This window comes from Monodon monoceros, unplaced genomic scaffold (assembly GCF_005190385.1).
Source record: "Monodon monoceros isolate NGI ecotype Baffin Bay Population unplaced genomic scaffold, NGI_Narwhal_1 Super_Scaffold_2, whole genome shotgun sequence".
Lineage (NCBI taxonomy): Eukaryota > Metazoa > Chordata > Mammalia > Artiodactyla > Monodontidae > Monodon > Monodon monoceros.
In genome coordinates, this window is record NW_021703776.1 from 22960310 (window position 1) to 22973849 (window position 13540).

General features: G+C 35.5%; 1 protein-coding gene across 2 annotated transcripts in view; it reads left to right on the forward strand.

Moving 5' to 3' along the window:
* Positions 1-13540, forward strand: part of LOC114901908 (platelet glycoprotein 4) — a 148339-nt gene that overhangs the window by 48373 nt on the left and 86426 nt on the right. For both annotated transcript variants that reach the window (XM_029234121.1, XM_029234122.1), the window contains one exon: positions 8092-8213. The gene's annotated coding sequence lies outside the window, so the exon portion shown is untranslated. The remainder of the gene's footprint in view (positions 1-8091; positions 8214-13540) is intronic.

Here is a 13540-nt window from a genome sequence, read left to right on the forward strand (position 1 = left end):
TGTCAGTCTCTAATCGTTTCTAAGTTTCCTTGATGGAGTGGTGTCATATAAATCTTGGTCAACAGGCCTTGGAATCTTAACTGCTAAATTCACCAGTTTCTATGTTGTGGTCATTGTTGTTAACTTACATTTAAAATTCTACAGGTCTGCATTTCTTTTTTAACATATCACTAACGTTAGGGACCAGATGTTTCCTCTAGATCAGGGTAGGGCTTCTTAGTTGCTTCCCTTGTTTTTCTTATAATATACATCTTCCACGAGGTTGTTTTAGAGACATTACAGTGTAGAGTCCTTGAGCTGGAAGCTTGGAATAGTGTCTCAGGGACAAGGAAGGAAGCTCTAAGAGAAAAATATGGTGGAAAAGGAAGCAAGCACAGTGTATGGATATACCAGATGAAGCTAAAAAAAAAAAAAACATTCTCACAACTTGTTGAACTGTGATCTTAATGTAGAAGGAAAAAATACCTTACGGGGAAACATTCCAATCTGCTTTCTTAGGTTACTTTAATATTCAGATAAACTTTTAATAATTTTCTTTTAGAATATGACTATTTCCATGGCTTAATGTTCTCATTGTATCATTAAATTTTATATTATATATCATTTAGTGGGAAAACAAAATACTGGCAATGTCATTCACTATGCTTCTTTTGATGTAACTTTTGTTCCATGTGATCAAATAGAATATATGCACCATCAAAAGGCATTCAGGATTATACTGGCTGCTACAAAAACCAAGTTCCTCAGGTCCTGTAAGTTATTATCTTTCTGTTGCATTTTACAGTTGATAAAATTAACATTTAGAGAGGGTAAGTAGCCTATGCTCACACATCTCAAAGTGGGAGAATCGTACTCCCATTATAAGCACTCCCAGATCTCCTGATTCAGAACTGTTTAATTTTCAAGGGATCCCATTAGTGAAAAGCACTTTTGTTTCCTTTGACAATAAAAGAAACATAGCATTTAAAAATATATATTCCAGGTTTTTTCCCCCAGCTTTTCAAAAGTCTTCTACAGAAGATGTAAATGAATCTCAACCAGGTTGTCATTTGATTTTCAAATGTGTTGAATGGTTGAGTGCTGAATTTTATCTGATCTCATTAGATAAAATTCAGTGGTGGTTACATAATGTTTTTACCTTAAAAACTACATTATTTCTTAAGAACCTATTCGATTTAGAAACAGGATATTTCCAAAAGAAAAAAATGACAAGACAGTATCTTTTTTTTTCTTCTTTAAAGTAGGTCTCATTGAAACTGTGATGAGGAACCATGTCACTAGGGAAAAAGAGTCATTAAATTTTGTTTGTTTTGCATACATGCCAATTCACAACTCAGAGGAAACTGGATTTATTTTGCTATCAAGTAACTTTATAGACATATACACAGTATATAAACAGATTCTTACAACGCCTTTAAATATTCAAATATCTCTTTTGAAATGCATTTTAATAGGTGATAAATGAATTCAGGAGACCTATCTAGACTTCATTTTTAACCCCCAAACTGTACACAAGCTGATCATTTGAAGCACCATCTGAGTGTCGAGAAAGAAGAATGATTTTTCCAAGGTCCAAGACCTCATTGAAAATATCCCACTCAGAAATCTGGGAAACCCTATTTGCCAATGGCATGAGGCTAAGCAAAGCATAAGATAAAGCTGAGATCAATATTCCAGGCAAAGCACCTATGAACACTACATCCAGTGATGAAGCTTAAAGTTAAAATCAGAAGTATTCAGAGCTGGATGAGAGAATGTCATGAACACAGACTGGAAATGAGCAAACAGACTGGAAATGAGCAATGTCATGAACGCAGACAGACTGGAAATGAGCAAACAGACTGGAAATGAGCAATGTCATGAACGCAGACAGACTGGAAATGAGCAATGTCGAACACAGGTTGGAAAGGAGCCAACAGGTCTGAGTTTCACAGGCTGAGCTGAGCAGCAGAGTTCAGGTGCCAGTGATGCAGACTAATTTCTCCCATGTTCTGAATGGAAATCTATGCTAGTGATTAGATGCAGTGATTTAGCAAAATTCTCTTTGCTGGGCTTCCCTGGTGGCGCAGTGGTTGAGAGTCCGCCTGGTGATGCAGGGGACGCGGGTTCGTGCCCCGGTCCGGGAAGATCCCACATGCCACGGAGCGGCTGGGCCCCTGGGCCATGGCTGCTGGGCCTGCGCGTCCGGAGCCTGTGCTCCGCAGTGCAAGAGGCCACAGCAGTGAGAGGCCCGCGTACCGCACACACACACAAAAATTCTCTTTGCTTTCTGCTGGGCTCTTTTTCCATCAGAAATAATAACCTATGTTCTCAATGAAGGCCTCAGACCTCCTAACTATCCCCCCACCTCCACCCCACACACAAATCAGGCTATTTAAACTGGAAGTAAAAGGAAAGAAATTACATTATTGCGTGTTCAACAATTTCTTAGCAGCTGCCTGCTGGAAGGTTTGTGGCAGTTACATCAGGCATATCACATAAAGTTTATATTCAATAACTTGTAGTGTCTTCAGTCACTGAAAAATGCATGGTAGGTCCCCACTGAGTGTATTGCCACTCTCTGTGCTAGCTGTTGAAATATTATTTAGGGGAACATTAAAGAAAAAATATTCTCAGGTTTCAGAGTCATGTTGTGTCTCAGAACAAAAAGTCACCCAAGGAAAAGTTGCAGGGGTCCAGGGTTAAAAAACATACTAGTGATTCACATCCAATGCACAGCAGAATGAGCCATCATGGGAAGGATACATTTAGAAAACTGATAGGATCGCAAAAAAATGGTTCCACAGTTCCATGGCTACAGGGGATCCATTTAGTTTTCAGACCTTTGACCTTTGCTCAAACGATGACCTAGTTAGTCTTCTATGCTTTGGCCTTTATATTTTGTCTCTTTCGACTAACAGCCATGTAGTAAATCTACAGTCATTCCATAAAGTTTCCCATTTATATCTGTGCACTTTCACATATAATTTGATATGGCCTCCGTTCCAGCAGAATGATCACTGCTTCATTATGCTATTTTAACCACGATCAGCAATTGTAGACAACAGTGTCCTTTGAGTACTGTGTATAAGTTAGTCAATCTATCTATTTGTACTTGAAAAGGCAAAAATAAAACAAAGCAAATAACTTCTAGAAAAAAAGCAAAATAAAAACCTCATCAGAGATACATGAAATAAAGAACAGAAAGCTGTTATTGGTGTCATATACCCTTAAAGGTATCTTATCTACAAATGAACAGGCAAAAGTTAAAACTGAATTTAGCTCACGTCTTTCAGGAATGTATTACTGGAGTGCCAAAATTCGATAATAAACAAGTATGATCAGCAAACATACAGGCTTTCATTATCATCTAATAAAAGAGACTATTGTGATATGTTATGTAATTTTTAAACAGTTACTTGAACTTTACCTCATACAAAAATACAAAAACATTCTCTTATATAATATTATTATTAGGTCTTTAGGCTTTATGGCAAAACTGTTTCTTGTACCCTTATAGTTATGACTGATTTCTGGCTACTTGTTGAGTCTCCAGCTGAATCATGGACAGGACCAGTGATATGACCTGAACTCAGTAATAAGGTACATAAACTTGACCTGGCTATCCCTTATCTCCCTCTAGTAGTAAGTTGTTATAAACTATTTACTAAAATAAAAATACTCTTTACATGTATGTAGGTGATACTCAGGAAATGGTGTGGCAAAGAATATTCAATTTATATGCTTAGAGTTCTAAGGTAAAAAACAGAAATTTGGTACTTGAATGCCAGTATGTGATTAAGGAAATAGAATATCATGGAGAGTAATGGATCGCAAAATTTAGCATAATAATAACAGCAATATCAGGGCAAAAGGTAGTACAGGCATCTTGAATATCATTCTAATGTTCTTTATTACTCTCCTGAGATACTTATAATTTTCAAGGAGAATAATGGGAGTTAAAAATAGCAAAGCAAAAAAAAAAAAAAAAGGAAAGCAAAGGGAATGTATGAGCCAAGATAATACAGAGATTAAATTCTACCAACTTCTTTCATAAATCTTTGTTATCTTCACAGTCCCTGAATGGATACTTTGGCCAAGCATTGAACTGCTTCTGTGATCAGCAAACATACAGACTTTCTTTTCCTTTTTTTCCCCATTTAAAAATTATCTCCTACTTCTTGAGTTGGCAGAACGTCAGGCAAATTGATTGCCCGTCTATTTTCTGTACACATCCCACATCTTTAAGGACCTCAGAATTTTTCTTAACATTGTGTGCCCTACCTAGAAGCCCTTTTTTCCGCCTTTTCCACTTGTTCAAATCCTACTCATTTTCCAAAGCTTAATATAATAACGTGCTATCTCTGCATTTCCTTATCTCTCTCTGAGGTCTCAAAGCAAATTAGTTATGCATATCCTATGATTGTAAAACTAGCTACCTATCTGTTACTGTAAAGCAGTTTTTCCAACCACTGAGTTAAAATATTCATGGATTAACAATGATAAAGATGGTAAATGTGTCCATTTCTATTTCAATTTTAAAATCAATTTGAAATATAACTGCTTAAAAGAGGAAAAAAAAACAGTTTGAGGTCTCAAACACTGTCAAATGAATACCCATTCAGTTTATCAAAACTGAACAATGCCAGCTGAAAGGAAGAGCTTTAAACTCTGTTCAGTTTTAAACTACCATTATTCTTATTTTTAAAACTATTTTATAAATCATTGATTAAAGATATTGAGAGACCTAAGGGTATTGAAAATCAGAGGTGAAAGTAGAAGTAAGGAAGTTTGTATATCTGCAAATTTGCACCAACACCATCTTTATCAGGTTTGAAAAGTGCATTCAGGCAATTCACATTTCGATAAAGAAGAAAGAGTCGTGTCTGGAAATTCAAGATCAGTAACCAAAGAAAATATATGTGTCACATATATTTAATCTTTTACCTGTTAGGTACAAAAGCAAGACACATCCAAATAGTGTTATTGATGTAGAAGTGTTTTCATAAAGCAGCCTCTAACCTTCTTTCTTATCTCATAATTAAGAAATTAAATAATTAATAGAAATATAAAAAATAGTATGATATAGTTTAAAAGTATGAAATACAAAAAGTCAAATATAAATTAAGGAAACGTTTTTGTCCATATTTGATGACAAAAAAATTGTTAAATTTCAGGTCATCTTTCACTATATATTTTGTACTGAAACACAATACATTAAAACTTTAGTTTATGCATTAACAAATTAAACTTCTTATTACTTAATTATTTGGAGGTAAAATTTCCTTTCTTAGTAGGAAAAATCAAATTTAGTTTTCTATTATGGCTATATTAAAGAATACACAATCCTTAATAATTTCCTAATATAATTAGAAATCTGACTCTTCATATCATTAAAAATGAATAAAATTTTTTAACATGACAGGCTATAGATATAACTATGAAAATGGGTCACAGGTCTGAAAAGGTTTGGAAATGTTAGTTGATAAAAATAATTAAAAACTGAATATAATAAATTAATACTTTATATTCACTTAGAAATGTGATATATAAATAAATCAATAGATGAATAAATACATGAATTAGAAGGAGGAGGGAAGAGCAAGATTTGTTAGAGAAGAAATTGATTGTAAAACCAGACAGACCTGGTTTGAATTTTTAAAACTGCCACTTATGAGCTATAGGTCCTTAGGAAAGATATCCTACCAAAAGTCTTTGAGCACAAGTTAATTATAAAGATAATAGATATGGCAGTTCCAGTAATATACCTACCTATGCAGTAGTCCTTATGCAAAGTTTTTATCCCATTCTTTTCTTGCTCTACTTTGAGTGTAGTTTCAGCCTGCATGTGGTATACATGTGGCTTCAACCTGTGTTGAAATGTTCAGGAGAAAGACACAAATCCTAGAAGTTAGTATTTCTTCCCAGCTTTCTTTTGTGTAATCCTCATTTATCCAAATTCAATTGCATTTTTTCCCACTGTTCTTTGATATCATCCATTACTTTCCTAGATGAGATGGAGGACTAAAAGACTAAGACTAATCTTTTAGTCCTCCATCTCATCTACCTTTTATAATACATTGTACCAAACTTTAAAAAAAATTTATAAAATTCAATCTAATAAACAATAATCATTCATCTAATTAAGGGAGGGAATTAGATATTATCACCTAGATATTTTTCATAAGCTCAGATAATCTTCTTCTCATGCCTAAACCTCAAAGTCAGCAGCACCATTCTAGTTTCTTCTGTTATATTTGGCTGGAGAGATCTATGGATTGGCCAAGAGATAGTAGAAGTCTCAGTTCTCTCTGTTCTCCTCCATTATTTCCCACAAACATATCTGAGAATGCTGTTCTAAAAAGAGGAAATGGATTGAAATTACATTTAAATGTTGACTATCAAATAACAAAATATATCTATAATGACTGGAATTTTAGGATCAAAAGTTTCATTAGAATAAGAACATATGTCTTAAAATGATGCAGTATGAGAGACTCTACGGCTGGCTTTCACGTAGTCATCTGCCATGTTTTGAGAGGATCACATATAGCTAGGACCTGAAGGCAGCCTCTAGTAGCTGTGGACAACACCTAGCCAACAGTAAGCAAGGAAGCAGGAATCTCAGTCCTACAACCACAAGGAACTCACTTTTTCCAGCAAACATACGAGTGTAGAAGATGACCTCAAGCCTCAAATGAGAAAGTAGCCCAGCAGAAACTGTGTGAAACTGTGAGAAGAGAATTCAGCCACTCTATGCTCGAACTACATACAGAACTGTGAGATAATAAATGGGTGTTGCTTTAAGCCACTAAGTTTGTTATGAAGCAATATAAAATTAATATGATAGGGGTTTTTGTGTTTTTTTTTTTGTTGCATTAATTCCCATTGTTTCTTATATTGAAACAAATAACCTGAAAGCTATTTCTGGGACTAAAGACTTTCCATTCCCCACAGAAATTCTTTCATGGAATTAAGGGTTCCATGTTAAATCTTAAACATTTTAGTTGCAGGTTAATGCCATAAATAAATATATAAAAATAGTTTATTCAACTAGTCAGCAAATATTTCTGGTATGCCTTCTACATGTTGGGTACTCTTCTAAGCAATGTGGAATATGGCAGTGAACAAGAGAGTGAAAATTCCCTGGCCCCAAGGACTTTACATCTTCATATAATATATATTAAAGATTTTAAAAATACCAAAGAAATATATGATAAAATCAAGTAGCATAATAAATGCAACAAAGTGGAGTTAGAAGATAAGAGTATGATGAGAGATTGCTGTTTTAAATACATTGGACACTAGAGAGAGAACATTTGAGCAGAGAAGCTGAATAAAGAGGGGGAACAGAACCAACACACAAATATCTGGGAGAAGAGGGTTTCAGGTCAAGGGAACAGCCGGTGGAAGGTCCAGAGGCAGGATGTGTTTTGACGTGTTCCAGAAAGGCCAGAGTGGTGTGAGCAGAGTGAATGTAGTAGAACATAGTAAGAGATAAAGGTGGAGGAGAAGTCAATGGCCAACCATATGAGGTCTTTTAGATTCTGAACCTTTGAAGGTATTTTCTACTTCTGAACCTTTTGTTAGAACTCTTTGACGACACTGTCCATTTTAATGTATATCTCTTTTAAAGATCTAGTAATCAAGTTATCTTAAAATTTGGTTCATGAAGAAATTTGATGCCTTCTGAAGGACTGCTAAGTTTTCTTTTATGATGAGAGTTTTAAAACACATAACAGTACCCTTGTGGTCATGGCTGCCAGGAGACACCAAGCTTGGGCTTGAGTGAACGAATGTTCCTCAGCTAAGGTTTTGGGTAAACTCATCTCCACTCCTTCACGATTTTTTTTATTTGTCTCACATCTTCATTAATTTTCTGTCATTTATTGTTGCTTTAAATACCTTTTGGAAATAGGTATAATACCAAAAAGAGCAAATCTGCCAATCAGAGGTCTTTCTATCTAAAACTATGATTCATATGACATCCATTTATTAAACAATTGGTTAGTATTTAGAGACTATGGATTAAATTAAATGAATAAGCCCTCAATTCCATCAAAGAGATAAATTTGTATGCTAAGTATAATAAAATAAGTTTTAAACTTACAGGGAATTAAAGTCTCATATAACACTCTGGGAGGTCAGTTCATGAAGAGCTTTTGTTGGCTAAGGGGAATTGAAGAAGAAATCACAGAGAGGAGGAGCTTGAAGGAAGACTCCTGCTGATTATGGTAAGACTCATTATACACTGAACAGTACTAACTGGTGTCATTCACATTGTATACGTGATATATATATATATGTGATGTATTATATATGATATAATATATGTACATATATAATGGCAATTTTCTTGTAGGGTACTTCAAAGTATTTTGAAGAAGTGGTTCCTTTCATTTGCACAAAGTAACCACATAGGCCAATAGTAGCACAAACAGTAATTTTTAAACATGAAGGTATCCATTAATTCCAGTTCAATTTGTCTGGGATGAAGAATGAACATGTTATGTTTTTTAAAGCTTTCAGTGTCCACACCATGTTAAGGATCATTGAATTTGGAGAGTAACATTTAGGTAGAGAGTTGAAAATTCTAGATAGAGGAAATATTTAAAGCAGTGGAAAATGCAAGAAAAAATGCAGAGAATATTTCATTGAAGAATAGACTTCATGCAGGAATAGGAATAATAGTTGAGAAACTTCTGTACTGGTCTAAGGAGTTTAAAGTTCATTCTCTAGGAAATGGGTACTATTAATGTTTTATTTTAAATAAATAAATCATAAAATCAAATTTGGGTTTTAGAAAGATTACCCTGAAAGCAGTGAGAAGGATAAATGAGAGGGGAGTATTTCTGCATGCAGAAAAATCAATCACGAGACCATGGTAATGGTTAAAGGTAGGTGGTGATTGAAACCTGACTTAGGTAGAGGCAGTGAAAACAAAACACAGGAGACAAATAGAAACTATATGGTGAGGTTAGAGTTGTTAGGAATTGGAAGATGATTGGGTGTATGGGGAACAGTTTTAGGCTGGGTAACAGGAGGTATTGGTGATGTAATTTTACAGAGATGAAGAACACAGATGTAGAGGTAGGAAAGGGGAGATGTGTTTACGGCAGCAGGGTAGAGATGTGCACGGAAGGTTGATGTGCAGTTACATCACAGTGAGTCAATCAAAACAAGGTGTTTAAGAGCTTAAGACCTGGAGCCATGGAGATCTGGGCCCAAATCTGGCTACTCGGAGCACTGTAACAGTGAAGTAAGTTATTTAACTTTACTAAACTTTCATTTAAATGTGTAAAATGGTAAATATTAGTTTTATATCCAGAATTTTTAAAAAGTGAGTTAATAGAGACACTTTACTAGTGTATAGAGAATTCTCAAAACTGCTAAGTAAATTTACTATTAGGGTAGAATTTAAGGGTAAAAAATAAAGTTGGGGATTAACTGTGCAGAGGTGCTAAATCGAGCCCATAGAGTAGCATACATTGCCCAGGAAGAGAAGGTACAGGAAGAAAAGAGAATGGATAAGACTAGAACATAGAAGATACCTATTTTGAGAATGCAGATAGACCAAGGGGAACACAAAAATGGACAGGGAAAGGACAATCAAGAACATGGTATGAAGAATTTATGCAGAAACAGAGGAATCCTATTTGAAGTATGATCTAAGGGCTGGAAATCTTGGTTCTAGAGCTTTGTTAGTACGTTTTGATTGGTCTCAGTATCCTTCTACTTAATCTTCCCCTGTCTCTCCCAAAGAAAACAGAGCTACAGCACACTAGATAGTGTTTTGTACAATTGCTTACCAAAAAAGTACATAAGAACTGCCTGATTATTAGCTGATTATCATGTGATAACATCAAAACAAAATTTCATAAACAGAAAGTGCTACAACATGTAAGTAATAATTATAAAAAACCAAAGCTCTGTGTCTGATTTAAAAACCAGTGGGACATCTGCTTGGTTGCTACCATAATTGGCCACCAGCCTGTTGTTTTGTTGTACTAGAAGGACTTTATGTCCTGTGGATGTTACTTGCTCCTGGTCCAGGGGGACTCAAGTTTCCATTAGATTACAAGCTCTATACACAGAGCCAGATGTGTGCAAGACTCTTGCACAATTTCTAAGTCACTTAACATTTTTTTGCTTTTAGTATTAGGTTCATTCAGTTTCCTTTAGTCCTTCCTCCATGAGAATTAATCATCTCCCTGGACTTCCAGTCTCTAAGGTGTCACTTGCGTTGTGACTCTCCCTGTGACTCTCCTCGTGAAAGCTTGGTAGGATAACCCAAACAAAAAAGATAAATTGACATTGCAATAAGCGTTCACTCCTGTTCACGTTGTACTCAGTTCCACTTAGTCATTCATTTACATAATCTGTCATTCAAGAAATGTTGTTTCAGCACCAGCTGAAATATGCCAGTTATTGAGCTAGATGTGTTCTCATATGTTAACTGAAGAATAAGTGTTCATGTTAGGGTGTAGAATAATTTCTAGAATAGCTTCAATTTAAACAGTTTATCAATTATTCTTCTTCCCCTTTCCTCACATACCACAACAGCAAACTCCGTTGATTTTACCTTCTAAATATTTCACAAATCCATGTTTATTTCTCCATTTTTTTCAGTCATTTTAGGACGTTACTATTGAAGTCAGTAATAGTTGCCTTGATGGTTTCCCCGCATCCATCCTTACCTCTCTTTAGTCCATTAACCATGAAGCTATCAGAGAGCTTGTTTTTAAATGTTATTCAGATCCAATCATGTATCTCTCTTGATTAAAATTTTTCAAAGGCTTCCCATTGTTCTTAGGATAAATCCCTACAAATCCCTATGACATCTGGTTCTTCCCCAGCTCTTCTGCCTCATCTCATATTACTCTTCCCTGCCCTCTTTCATCCAGTCACATTGGTCTTCTACCATGCTCCTTCCTGACCATGGCAGCCTCCTTAGAGTTGCTGGACCCCTACCTTTGAATGCTTCCCTAATTCTTTGCCACTTAAAAGCAACTCATTTTTAGATATTTGTGTGTGTGTGTGTGTGTATGATATATATGATATACATATAAATATATGTCAGTATTTATATATGGTTGAACTAAATGGTAAATAGAGAGCCAAAGTTAATGCTCTCAAGTATCTTATTGTTTAGACAAGCAGTATTTAAGACATCTTAATATATTATAATAAACTGAGATAAACAAGGATAATTTTTGAAGGAATTTACACTATGATAAGCTGAGAGGTCAGAGAGAATTCCCTAATGTATCTATGTATAGGCTTCCCTGTATAATATGTATATTTATATACATATATATATAAACAATCGATATCTGCATATATCATATATATACACACATACACACATATAAACAAATGCATGCAATATATAGATGTATACATATATGCACGTGTATATACATATATAAATACATACAATGTATATATACATATACATATATGCACACATATATATACATTCAAATGTATATGTATATTAGGGAAAACTCTCTGATCTTTTAGCTTAGTTTATCACAATAAAACTTTCCTTCATTATTTATCCCACTTTATGATAATACATTATGATTTGTGAAATACTGCTTGTCTCCCTTCACTAAACAATAAGATACTGAGAGCACAAACTTTGGCCCTTTATTCACCATTTTTTCTCAAAGGAGTAGCACAATACCATACACATAAACAGAATCTCAAAGTGTTTTGCTGTTGGATGGATGAATGATTAAATGATCAACCGTCCACCTTAGAAGGGAAGAATGTTGCTTTGGAGCTATAATATTTCATTGCAAATTATATTTTTAATTAATTTTTATTGGAGTATCCTTTACACTGCAAATTATTGGTAAGGCTTTTACAACTAATGAAGATGACACTGGAAGGGAGAAAAAAATAAAGATACACAACTGAGCAGTAATTTTAGATGTCAAAGACAAGAGCACCACTCCATTAGATCATTTTTAATAGTATAGATTTCCATCAGTCCTCATTACTTTTGTTTTTTTAAAAAAATATTTATTTATTTATTTTTGGCTGTGCTGGGTCTTCGTTGTTGCACGTGGGCTTTCTCTAGTTGCCTCGAGTGGGGGCTACTCGTCGTTGCAGTGCGCAGGCTTCTCATTGTGGTGGCTTCTCTTGTTGTGGAGCACAGGCTCTAGGTGCACGGCCTTCAGTAGTTGTGGCACGCGGGATCCAGAGTGCAGGCTCAGTAGTTGTGGCACACGGGCTTAATTGCTCCGCGGCATGTGGGATCTTCCCAGACCAGGGCTTGAACTCATGTCCCCTGCATCGGCAGGCAGATTCTTAACCACTGTACCACCAGGGAAGTCCCAATCCTCATTACTTTGGATGACAAACATAAAGCCAGCACTCGCCTCTAAAGTCAGCTTTGAGAGGAAATGGTGGTAAAACCTTTACCTCAAGCTGATGTTTGGAATAAAGACATTTCACACACGTATAGATTTGAGGAGAGCAAGGTAAGCAGAGAAGATTAATATTAAGACTTTTTCTCCATTGTATATTCTTTTCTCCTTTGTCACAGATTAGGTAAATCAGAAAGAGGAAAACAAATACCGTATATTAACACATATATGTGGAATCTAGAAAAATGGTACAGATGAACTTATTTGCAGGAATAGAGAAGCAGACGTAGAGAATGGACGTGTGGACATGGAGGGGGGTAAGGGTGGTGGGATGAATTGGGAGATTGGAATTGACATACATACACTACCATGTGAAAAACAGATAGCTAGTGGGAACCTGCGGTATATAGCACAGGGAGCTCAGCTCGGTGCTCTGTGGTGACCTAGATGGGTGGGATCGGGGGAGGTGAGAGGTCCAAGAGGGAGTGGATATATGTATACATATAGCTTTTTCACTTTGTTGTACAGCAGAAACTAAACACAATATTGTAAAGCAACTATACCGCAATTTAAAAAAAAAAAAAGACTTTTCCCCAGCTTTTCTGCAAGAAAATGGTCCTTACAAAGAATGTCTGAGTGAAATTATTTATTCCGTGCTAACATGGGAAAGCTAACAGACAAACAAACAGAAAAGCCTAGAAAGAAGGGTGTGTTGCTAGAATCAGTGAAAAATTAGTCCTCAAAATGTCTCAGATCCTAAATATATACTTTACGCAAGCTGATGATAATCCAAGGGCGTTTTTCAATTGTGTTTTTCCTAAAAACAAGTTAGCAAGGTTCACATGTTAAAGTATATTGGTGAATATTCTCATTGTTTTCAAGTGTGTACAGGGGTTTATGCCAAAATCTCCTAAGGCCACAACCATTCCTTCCCTGTTATGTTACAGAACCAGGGACTCAAGAACAGATTGCTGTTAACACTTATACAGTGGACAGGAATATAAACAAAGGGGTGAATCTCTGATTTAAAACTTGAATTTTTCTGAAAGGATTTTTTTTTTTTTTTTTTGGCTGCTTTGGGTCTTCGTTGCTGTGCATGGGCTTTCTCTAATTGTGGCGAGTGGGGGCTGCTCATTGTGGTGGCTTCTCTTTGTTGCAGAGCATGGGCTCTAGGCGTGTGGGCT